The following is a 13005-nucleotide window of genomic DNA, read 5'->3' as shown; positions in this document are numbered from 1 at the left end:
TTTCTTTTTCCAACTACCCAATTCAGCATTTTCTCTCTTTCTATTTCCAAAGTACCTCAATTTGGTTGAGGTCGGGTGACTGTGGAGACCAGGTCATCTGATGCAGCACTCTATCACTCTCCTTTTTGGTCAAATAGCCCTTACACAGCCTGGGGGTGTGTTGGGTCATTGTCCTGTTGAAAAACAAATGATAGTCCCACTAAGCGATAAACCAGATGGGATGGCGTATCGCTGCAGAATGTTGTGGTAGCCATGCTGGTTAAGTGTGCCTAGAATTCTAAATAAATCACTGACACTCCACAAGCAAAGCACCCCCACACATCACACCTCCTCCACCATGCTTCACAGTGGGAAACACACATGCGGAGATCATCCGTTCACCTACTCTGCGTCTCACAAAGACACCGGTTGGGGAAGAAAAATCGAAAATTTGGACTCATCCGACCAAAGGACAGATTTACACCAGATTTACATATAGTGTGGGTAGGCTACCTACATGATAAGATTGTTATGGACAAAAGAGCGAGATTATTTTTATTTGTCAAACAGTAGCCAATCATCGATCATCATGTCACTAGAATAAGACCCTTGATACTTATTAGAAACGAGAATCAAGCTCATCACCGTACACTTTCACCACTCTGTGAAGTTCGTCATAACATATTTCATCTGTAGCCTAATAAACTGCATGGTTTTCCTAGTCGTAGTGGGAGGACCACACTACATATCATTGCGTGACTCAAAGTTTACTTCGATATGGTGGTTATTATATCAATATTTGTACATACAGTTGAGGTCGGAAGTTTACATACACTTAGGTTGGACTCATTGAAACTCGTTTTTCAACCACTCCACAAATTTCTTGTTAACAAACTATAGTTTTGGCAAGTCGGTTAGGACATCTACTTTGTGCATGACACAAGTAATTTTTCCAACAATTGTTGACAGACAGATTATTTCACTTATAATTCACTGTACCACAATTCCACAGGGTCAGAAGTTTACATACGCTAAGTTGACTGTGCCTTTAAACAGCTTGGAAAATTCCAGAAAATGATTTCATGGCTTTAGAAGCTTCTGATTGCTAATTGACATCATTTGAGTCAATTGGAGGTGCACCTGTGGATGTATTTCTAGGCCTACTTTCCAACATACTGACTCTTTGCTTGACATCATGGAAAAATCAAAAGAAATCAGCCAAGACCTCAGAAAAAAAGAATTGTAGACCTCCACAAGTCTGATTCATCCTTGGGAGCAATTTCCAAACACCTGAAGGTACCACGTTCATCTGTACAAACAATAGTACGCAAGTATAAACATCATGGGACCACGCAGCCGTCATGCCGCTCAGGAAGGAGACACGTTCTGTCTCCTAGAGATGAACGTACTTTGGTGGGAAAAGTGCAAATCAATCCCAGAACAACAGCAAAGGACCTTGTGAAGATGTTGGAGGAAACAGGTAGAAAATTATCTATATTCACAGTAAAAAGAGTCCTATATCGACATAACCTGAAAGGCCGCTCAGCAAGGAAGAAGCCACAGCTCCAAAACCACAATAAAAAAATCCAGACTATGGTTTGCAACTGCACATGGGGACAAAGATCACACTTTTTGGAGAAATGTCCTCTGGTCTGATGAAACAAAAATATAACTGTTTGGCCATAATGACCATCATTATGTTTGGAGGAAAAAGGGGGAGGGTTGCAAGCCGAAGAACACTATCCCAACCGTGAAGCACGGGGGTGGCAGCATCATGCTGTGGGGGTGCTTTGCTGTAGGAGGGACTGGTGCACTTCACAAAATAGATGGCATCATGAGGTAGGAAAATTATGTGGATATATTGAAGCAACATCTCAAGATATCATTCAGGAAGTTAAAGCTTGGTCGCAAATGGGTCTTCCAAATGGACATTGACCCCAAGCACACTTCCAAAGTTGTGGGAAAATGGCCTAAGGACAACAAAGTCAAGGTATTGGAGTGGCCATCACAAAGCCCTGACCTCAATCCTATAGAAAATGTGTGGGCAGAACTGAAAAAGCATGTGCGAGCAAGGAGGCCTACAAACCTGACTCAGTTACACCAGCTGTCAGGAGGAATGGGCAAAATTCACCCAACTTATTGTGGGAAGCTTGTGGAAGTCTACCCAAAACGTTTGACCCAAGTTAAACAATTTAAAGGCAGTGCTACCAAATACTAATTGAGTGTATGTAAACTTCTGACCCACTGGGAATGTGATGAAAGAAATAAAAGCTGAAATAAATCATTCTCTCTACTATTATTCTGACATTTCACATTCTTAAAATAAAGTGGTGATTCTACCTGACCTAAAACAGGGAATTTTTACTAGGAATAAATGTCAGTAATTGTGAAAAACTGAGTTTAAATGTATTTGGCTAAGGTGTATGTAAACTTACGACTTCAACTGTAAATGCGTTTCCACCACCATTTCTCGCATAATTAATTTTACAGAAATAAAAAGATCCCACTTCGTCAAGCATATTTTGTTTTGTCGACATTTGAAAAGTTTACCGACAATTTTGTTCTTTCCATCAGGCTTGTCGTGACATTTTTTTATCCAACATGTACATTACTCGCATAAAAGGTTGGATGGAAACGTGGTTACTGTCAACTTTCTCTTTCTTTTCTGAACAGGAATTCAGAAAGTACCTCAACTCATTATTGTCACTGAAACTATACTTATAGTGTACTCGATCACTCACAAGCAGAGTATTATAAAAACAATTTAATGCTGCAACTTAAAAACAACTCCAAGTATATTTTGAATGAATATACTAAATTGCAATTAAGTGTGTTTAAGTGTAATGATAGCATACAGTATGTGTACTGTATAGTATACTTAAGATATTCTAGAAAACAACATATTGTAATAAGTATATTATATGAATTTGTAGTAGTAGTAGTACAGTATATTTAAGTATACTTCAGTATATTTGTAATATATTAAAAAAGAATTTTCGCTTGGGCTGAACCACCTTAGTTACAATTCACCATCCTTTGAACTCCTCCACCTCACAACGACACATCTGAGCCATGCCACAATTATAACTGATAGGGTTCGAACAAGGGTCTTCTGCAGATCAGAAGAGCACATTATCCTGTTAAGCCAAAGCCTATAGCCAATTAAACTCTCCAGGTATCAGGCAAAGTTACTCATCATGCAAACAACTAACTAGGAAGAAGTCATTACCTGAGGAGGCTGTGTATTGTGTTTTGATTGTTGTTCTTCAAAGTATACATGCTGTGTGGTCAAGGAGCTGATAGTGTAACGGAGGTTGTTCGGTGACATGTGATGAGTAATTTACCTAGTGTTTTGTAACTTTGCCTAGTGTTGAGTAACTTTGCCTGAGACCAGAAAAAGTGCACTCCCCGAGCTAAATTGCCAAGGTTTAGGCTTAGCAGGCTAAATATTATTCTGGTGTACAGCACACCAGGTTCGAACCCTGTCGGATACACTAGTCTAAATTCAATGCACAGAAGTTGACATGGCTAGGATGTACCACTGCATGGTGGTGTCATGTTGCTGTCCTGGTTCACGTCTCCAGGAAGAAATGTGCATATACTTTGAAAATAGAAAAGATCAAATGGGAAATTGGGCATTTGGAAAATGAAAGCAGCCAGGAAAATGAAAGCAGCCACGTTCCATTTCACTTTGCACATTGCACATTTTTGTCACCAAAGCCCCATATATAACCCACCACTGCAACCTGTACGCTCTCGTTGGCTGGCCATCGCTTCATACTCGTCGCCAAACCCACTGGCTCCAGGTCATCTACAAGTCTCTGCTAGGTAAAGCCCCGCCTTATCTCAGCTCACTGGTCACCATAGCAGCACCCACCCGTAACACGCGCTCCAGCAGGTATATCTCACTGGTCACCCCCAAAGCCAATTCCTCATTTGGCCGCCTCTCCTTCCAGTTCTCTGCTGCCAATGACTGGAACGAACTGCAAAAATCTCTGAAGCTGGAGACTCTTACCTCCCTCTCTAGCTTTAATCACCAGCTGTCAGAGCAGCTCACAGATCACTGTACCTGTACATAGCTCATCTGTAAATAGCCCATCCAATCTACCTCATCCCCATACTGTATTTATTTATTTATCTTGCTCCTTTGCATCCCAGTATCTCTACTTGCACATTCATCTTCTGTACATCCTACCATTCCAGTGTTTAATTGCTATACTGTAATTACTTCGCCACCATGGCCTATTTATTGCCTTACCTCTCTTATCCTACCTCATTTGCACATGCCGTATATAGATTTTTCTACTGTATTTTTGATTGTATGTTTGTTTATTCCATGTGTAACTCTGTGTTGTTGTATGTGTCGAACTGCTTTGCTTTCTTGGCCAGGTCGCAGTTGCAAATGAGAACTTGTTCTCAACTAGCCTACCTGGTTAAATAAAGGTGGGGGAAAAAATATGCATTTACCATTTTCTGTTTACCATTTGCCATTTTCTCTTTACCATTTTCACTTAGAATTTATTTTTACTGTTTCCAATTTTCAATTTTACATTGCAATTTCAATGTGGCATGAATCATGCGCACTGATATGAAAATGTAAATGCATTTAGCATTTTCACATTCCAATTTGACCAGATACGATGCTATTTTACAGTTAACAGACTTTCAGCACGCTTATAGGGAAGGACATTCAACAAGCACAGCACTTACACAAATTACTGATGATTGGCTGAGAGAAATGAATGATAAAAAGATTGTGGTGGCTGTTTTGTTTGACTTCAGTGTAGCTTTTGACGTTATCAATCATAGTCTGTTGCTGAAAAAACTTATGTGTTATGGCTTTACAACCCCTACAATATTGTGGATAAAGAGTTATCTGTCTAACAGAACACAGAGGGTGTTCATTAATGGAAGCTTCTCCAACAAAATCCAGGTAGAATCAGGAATTCCCCAGGGCAGCTGTCTAGGCCTCATACTTTTTTCAATCTTTACCAATGACATGCCACTGGCTTTAACTAAAGCCAGTCTGTTTATGTATGCGGATGACTTAACACTACACGTCAGCTACAAGAGCGACTGAAATGACTGCAACACTTAACAAAGAGCTGCAGTTCGTTTCAGAATGGGTGGCAAGGAATAAGTTAGACCTAAATATTTCTAAAACTAAAAGTATTGTATTTGGGTCAAATCATTGACTAAACCTGCAACCCCAACTAAATATTGTAATGAATAATGTGGATATTGAGCAAGCTGAGACTAAACTGCTTGGACTAAGCGCTACTCTGCATTCTTAACAGCAATATCAACAAGACAGGTCTTACAGGCCCTAGTTTTGTCTCATCTGGACTACTGTTCAATCGTTTGGTCAGGTCGGACTTGGGAAAATTGCAATTGGCTCAGAACAGTGCACCACGGCTGGCGTTTGGATGTACAAAGAGAGCTAACATTAATATGCATGTCAATCCATCCTGGCTCAAAGTGGAGGAGAGATTGTCTTCATCACTAGTTGTATTTTTGAGAGGTATTGACATGTAGAATTTTTTAATTAACCTTTATTTAACTAGGCAAGTGAGTTAAGAACAAATTATTTTTTACAATGATAGCCTACCCCTGCCAAATCCTAACCCAGATGACGCTGGGCCAATTGTGCGCCGCCCTATGGGACTACCAATCACGGTCAGTTGTGACACAGCCTAGAATTGAACCAGGGTCTGTAGTAATGCCTCTAGCACTGAGATGCAGTGCCTTAGACCGCTGCGACACTCGGGCTCCTCAAAATGCACTGAGCTTTCTGTTTGAACTACTAGCACACAGCCCGGACACCCATGCATACCCAACAAGACATTCCACCAGAGGTCTCTTCACAGTCCCCAAGTCCAGAACAGACTATAGGAGGTGCACAGTACAACATAGAGCCATGGCTACATGGAACTCTATTCCATATCAAGTAACTCATGCAAGCAGTAAAATTAGATTTAAGAAACAGATAAAAATACACCTTATGGAACAGCAGGGACCGTGAAGCAACACGAACATAGGCACAGTCACATGCATAAAAACACATGATAACATATGCACTATACACATACGTACACATGGATCTTGTGTTGTAGATATGTGGTAGTAGAGTAGGGACCTTAAAATGTGGTGAAATCTGTTGTCAATGTATTGTAATGTTTAAAAAAAATGTAGAACTGCCTTAATTTTGTTGGACCCCAGGAAGAGTAAGCTAATTGGGATCCATAATTAACACAAATACAAATACAAAATGGAGCATTTAATTTTGTGGCACTGATTATCCTCTGTACACATGTTAGAAATGCTTTAAGATTAAGTTACAGTAAGTGTTAAAACTTACGCTAGCGTTCCACCTCAACAACAGCCAGTGAAATTGCAGGGCGCCAAATTGAAAACAACAGAAATCTCATAATTAAAATTCCTCAAACATACAAGTATTATACACCATTTTAAAGATAAACTTCTCGTTAATCCAGCCACAGTGTCTGATTTCAAAAAGGCTTTACGGCGAAAGCACACCTTGCGATTATGTTAGGTCAGCGCCAAGTCACAGAAAAACATACAGCCATTTTCCAAAGAAGGAGAGGTGTCACAAAAGTCAGAAATAGCATTATAAATATTCACTTACCTTTGATGATCTTCATCGGAATGCACTCCCAGGAATCCCAGTTCCACAATAAATGTTTGTTTTGTTCGATAAAGCATTTATGTTCAAATGCCTCCTTTTTGTTCGCGCGTTTAGCCCAGTAATCCAAATGCTCAATGCACGATCACTTAGTTCAGACGAAAAGTCAAAAAAGTTATTTTACAGTTCGTAGAAACATGTCAAACGATGTATAGAATCAATCTTTAGGATGTTTTTATCATAAATCTTCAATAATGTTTCAACCGGACAATTCCTTTGTCTTTAGAAATGAAAAGGAACGCAGCTAACTCTCACGGCCACACGCCTGACTGAGCTCATGGCATTCTGCCAGACCTCTTAGTCAAACAGCTCTTGTTCGCTCCCCCTTCACAGTAGAAGCCTGAAACAAGGTTCTAAAGACTGTTGACATCTAGTGGAAGCCTTAGGAAGTGCAATATGACCCCATAGACACTGTATATTGGATAGGCAATGACTTGAAAAACTACAAACCTCAGATTTCCCACTTCCTGGTTGGATTTTTTCTCAGGTTTTTGCCTGCCAAATGAGTTCTGTTATACTCACAGACATCATTCAAACAGTTTTAGAAACTTCAGAGTTTCTAAAACTGATTATATGCATATTCTAGCTTCTGGGCCTGAGTAGCAGGCAGTTTACTCTGGGCACCTTATTCATTCAAGCTACTCAATACTGCCCCCCAGTCCCAAAGAAGTTAAGCAGATTATGTATTTATGCTGCCTGAGGATCAAGTTTGGTGACCAATACAACTATTGACAAAGCTTATGGATGGAATTTAAAAATTAAGATGAATAATGTAATATCTAGCCAGAGCAACAAAAAAAATGTATACTATGGGATGATTTTCACTGGCTAACATACCTCATGCATTTTTTTAAATCTTGCCTGTACTTTACATTGCAAGTCACATATTACAGTAATCTATTCTTGCCCATAACACCATAGGCAAGACTCAGAGGTTAAATATTCAACACAGTATACACAATGGGTGTTCCAGTTCAAAGAAAACATACCGGGGGAATTATATCTGCTAACTATGCAACTGCTTCATGCTGCTGTTATACAAGTTCCCACTGAGGATCTACATCAATTACAGTCTCTCCAAAAGTCACACATTTCTAAGTTCCAAATCACTTGTTCCTGAAATAGCATTTTCCCGCAAATGTTGAATTAGCTTGCTTTTGATCACATACAGTGCATCTGGAAAGTATTCAGACCCCTTCACTTTTTCCACATTTTCTTGCGCTACAGCCTTATTCTAAAATTTAAATCAATTTACACACAATACCCCATAATGACAAAGAAAAATATTAAAAATAAAAACTTAAATATTAAATTTACATACACTACGGTTCAAAAGCTTGGGGTCACTTAGAAATGTCCTTGTTTTTGAAAGTAAAGCACATTTTTTGTCCATTAAAATAACATCAAATTGATCAGAAAATACAGTGTAGACATTGTTAATGTTGTAAATGACTATTGTAGCTGGAAATGGCCAATTTTAATAATGGAATATCTACATAGGCGTACAGAGGCCCATTATCAAAAACCATCACCCCTGTGTTCCAATGGCATGTTGTGTTAGCTAATCCAAGTTTATCAATTTAAAAGGGTAATTGATTATTTGAAAACCCTTTTGCAATTATGTTTGCAAAGCTGAAAACTGTTGTGCTGATTAAAGAAGCAATAAAACTGGCCTTCTTTAGACCAATTGAGTATCTGGAGCATCAGCATTTGTGGGTTCGATTACAGGCTCAAAATGGCTAGAAACAAATAACTTTCTTCTGAAACACGTCAGTCTATTCTTGTTCTGAGAAATGAAGGCTATTCCATGCGAGAAATTGCCAAGAAACTGAAGATCTCGTGCAACACTGTGTACTACTCCCTTCACAGAACAGCGCAAACTGGCTCTAACCAGACTAGAAAGAGGAGTGGCCCCGGTGCACAACTGAGCAAGAGGACAAGCACATTAGAGTGTCTAGTTTGAGAAACAGACGCCTCACAAGTCCCCAACAGGCAGCTTCATAAAATAGCACCTGCAAAACACCAGTCTCAAGGTCAAAAGTGAAGAAGTGACTCCGGGATGCTGGCTTTCTAAGCAGAGTTGCAAAGAAAAAGCCATATCTCAGACTGGCCAATAAGAATAAAAGATTAAGATGGGCAAAAGAACAGACACTGGACAGAAGAAGATTGGAAAATAGTGTTATGGACAGACAAATCTAAGTTTGAGGTGTTTCGGATCACCATTATCCCAGAAACCCTAGACCCACTACAATTTGCATACTGCCCAAACAGATCCACAGATGATGCAATCTCTATTGCACTCCACACTGCCCTTTCCCACCTGGACAAAAGGAACACCTATGTGAGAATGCTATTCATTGACTACAGCTCAGCGTTCAACACCATCGTACCCTCAAAGCTCATCACTAAGCTAAGGAACCTGGGACTAAACACCTCCCTCTGCAACTGGATCCTGGACTTCCAGACGGGCCGCCCTCAGGTGGTGAGGTAGGTAGCAACACATCTGCCACGCTGATCCTCAACACTGGAGCTCCCCAGGGGTGCATCCTCAAAAGGTTCTACAGCTGCAACGTCGGTTGCATCACTGACCGGTTGCATCACTGCCTGGTACGGCAATTGCTCGGCCTCCGACCGCAAGGCACTTCAGAGGGTAGTGTGTACGGCCCAGTACATCACTGGGGCAAATCTGCCTGCCATCCAGGACCTCTACACCAGGCGGTGTCAGAGGAAGGCCCTAAAAATTGTCAAAGACCCCAGCCACCCCAGTCATAGACTGTTCTCTCTACTACCGCATGGCAAGCGGTACCGGAGTGCCAAGTCTAGGACAAAAAGGCTTCTCAACAGTTTTTACCTCCAAGCCATAAGACTCCTGAACAGGTAACCAAATGGTTACCTGGACTATTTGCATTGTGTTCCCCCCCCCCAACCCCTCTTTTATGCTGCTGCTACTCTCTGTTTATCTTATATGCATAATCACTTCAACTATACATTCATGTACATACTACCTCAATTGGCCCGACCAACCAGTGCTCCCGCACATTGGCTAACCGGGCTATCTGCATTGTGTCCCACCACCCGCCAACCCCTCTTTTTACGCTACTGCTACTCTCTGTTCATCATATATGCATAGTCACTTTAACCATACCTACATGTACATACTACCTCAATAAGCCTGACTAACCGGTGTCTGTATATAGCCTTGCTTCTCTTATTTTAAAATGTATTTTTACTGTTGTTTTATTTATTTACTTACCCACACACACACACACACACACACACACACACACACACACACACACACACACACACACACACACACACACACACACACACACACACACACACACACACACACACACACACACACACACACACACACACACACACATACCTTTTTTTTGCACTATTGGTTAGAGTCTGTAAGTAAGCATTTCACTGCAAGGTCTACACCTGTTGTATTCGGTGCACGTGACAAATAAACTTTCATTTGATTTGATCACAAAGAAAAACATTAGTGAGACGCAGAAAAAATGAAAAGATGCTGGAGGAGGGCTTGACGCCATCTGTCAAGCATGGTGGAGGCAATGTTATGGTCTGGGGTGCTTTGGTGGTGGTAAAGTGGGAGATTTGTACAGGGTAAAGGGGATCTTGAAGAAGGAAGGCTATCACTCCATTTTGCAACGCCCTGTCTTACCCTGTGGACGGCGCTTAATTGGAGCCAATTTCCTCCTACAACAGGACAATTACCCAAAGCACAGCTCCAAACTATGCAATAACTATTTAGGGAAGAAGCAGTCAGCTGGTATTCTGTCTATAATGGAGTTGCCAGCACAGTCACCAGATCTCAACCCTATTGAGCTGTAGTGGGAGCAGCTTGACCGTATGGTATGTAAGAAGTGCCCATCAACCCAATCCAACTAGTGGGAGGTGTTTCAGGAAGCATGGGGTGAAATCTCTTCAGATTACCTCAACAAATTGACAACTAGAATCATAAAGGTCTGCAAGGCTGTAATTGCTGCAAATGGAGGACATTTCTAATTGACCCCAAACTTTTGAACGGTAGTGTAAGTATTCAGATCCTTTACTCAGTACTTTGTTGAAGAACCATTGCCAGCGATTACAGCCTTGAGTCTTGGGTATGATGCAACAAGCTTGACACACCTGTGTTTGGGGAGTTTCTCCTATTATTTTCTGCAGATCCTCTCAAAACTGTCAGGTTGGATGGTGTGTCACTGCACAGCTATTTTTATGTCTCTCCAGAGATGTTCGATCGGCTCTGGCTGGGTCACTCAAGGACATTCAGAGACTTGTCTTGAAGCCTCTCCTGTGTTGTCTTGCCTGTGTGCTTAGGGTCGTTGTCCTGTTGGAAGGTGAACATTCGCACCCAGTCTGAGGTCCTGAGCGCTCTAGAGCAGGTTTTCATCAAGAATCTCTCTGTACTTTGCTCCTTTCATCTTTCCCTCTATCCTGACTAGTCTCCCTGCTAATGAAAAACATCCCCACAGCATGATGCTGCCACCACCATGCTTCACCGTAGGGATGGTATTGGCCAGGTGATGAGTGGTGCCTGGTTTCCTCCAGATGTGATGCTTGGCATTCAGGCCAAAGAGTTCAAACTTGGTTTCATCAGACCAGAGAATCTTGTTTCTCATGGTCTGAGAGTCCAACTGGGCTGTCATGTGCCTTTTACTGAGAAATGGCTTCCATATGGTCACTCTACCATAAAGGCCTGTTTGGTGAAGTGCTGCAGATATGGTTGTCCTTCTGGAAGGTTCTCCCATCTAGGGCTGTGGCGGTCATGAAATTTAATCAGCCGGTGATTGTCAAGCAAATAACTGTCGGTCTCACGGTGTTTGACCATAAACCATAAATCATTTGACCATTAACATAAACACATTTAGCATCTTCTGGCTTCCACACAAGCCATTTAAAAAAATAAAAATAATAATCAATGTAAAATAGCCTACACCTTCACAATAAATCCATTATTTATTTTAGACAGGTCTAAAGGAGCATGATATGAAGAAAATGTCATCTATTTCAGAAGAACAGAATAGCATACTCTGATGATCCTGATGTGGCTATGCCAAATGGCTGTGGGCTACGCTAGTTAATTAAGCAGAGACAATTTGCTTATAATTCTGTGGCATTATTTTATATTGTGAAGAATACAATTGAACAAAGCTAAATAAAATATAAATATTTTCTCCAAACGATTTGAGGGAGTGCGCAGTTAACAAAGAAATAGGTAATCCTATATGCTTAATTTTTTATGTAACTTTAGTTGTTCTTCAAAAGTTAGGCTATATGTTTTCATTTTTAATACATTGTAAGGCAGCATGATGACACCCTAATGATAATTTGAAAAAAGTTGCTTGAAAAGGCATGTGCAGGCTCTTGTGCAGGTTGTACACAGTCCAATAGTTTCTCATTCACAATTTGACAAGCACTTGATAAGCCTCAAATTTCACGGCGGCATCCCTTTTGTGACCTTAATAATGCACATTTACTTTTCATCAGCCAACAAGATGAGTAGGCCTAACGAACACCAAAACCACTAGCCTATGTCAATCTACTATCCCCCATAGTTAAAATGTCTACCTATTCTATTCTGTGCGAGAAATAAATATTCCAAACAGTCTGGGACAGTTGTGGGATGCGATAGATCCCAAATTAATAGAACAATGGGGCTGACGCAACAGATCAGAATGTTTAGCTTAAAATGTTGATAAACTATCAGGCTATTTCTTCACATTATAAGCGCAGCAATGCACACATGGTAGTAGGCTATAAGCGTGAATGTTCCATTAGCGGAAAACACCATCATTAAAAGTGACCGCAAATGCAATTATGCATGTAATGATTTTATTACAAAGGTGCATTTTTATGGTGAAAATGATCTTCCCCAAACTTGAAACTCACACGCTGCTTATATTATTTGGCCATTTTAGTTGTGATACAAACCTTATTTAAACATATAGGCCTACGGGCCAGGCTACATGAGGTGTGCGACTATGATTTGAACATGATGCAAAAAAAGGCATTGTTTCTTACTATATATAATTCACAAGTGATAGGCTAATATTGTCACCCATCAGACTATTCTTGATTTAATATTGACTTCACATATACTAAATATTATATGTGTGACATTTGTTTTGATTTTGAATGGATCATTATCATGCACCTGTATCAAAACAGGGGCAGTGGAAAAAATATGTGTCATCTATGCACTTAAAGAGCGAATGGAGGACGCTTTTCCACGTGGTTTATTTTCATGCCAACCAGGTAGGCTATAGTCATGTTGTAAATATAAGCAATGT

Source organism: Salvelinus namaycush, chromosome 20 (genome assembly GCF_016432855.1).
Source record: "Salvelinus namaycush isolate Seneca chromosome 20, SaNama_1.0, whole genome shotgun sequence".
Lineage (NCBI taxonomy): Eukaryota > Metazoa > Chordata > Actinopteri > Salmoniformes > Salmonidae > Salvelinus > Salvelinus namaycush.
The sequence above is the reverse complement of the archived record's forward strand: the minus strand, read 5'-3'. Positions refer to the sequence as shown.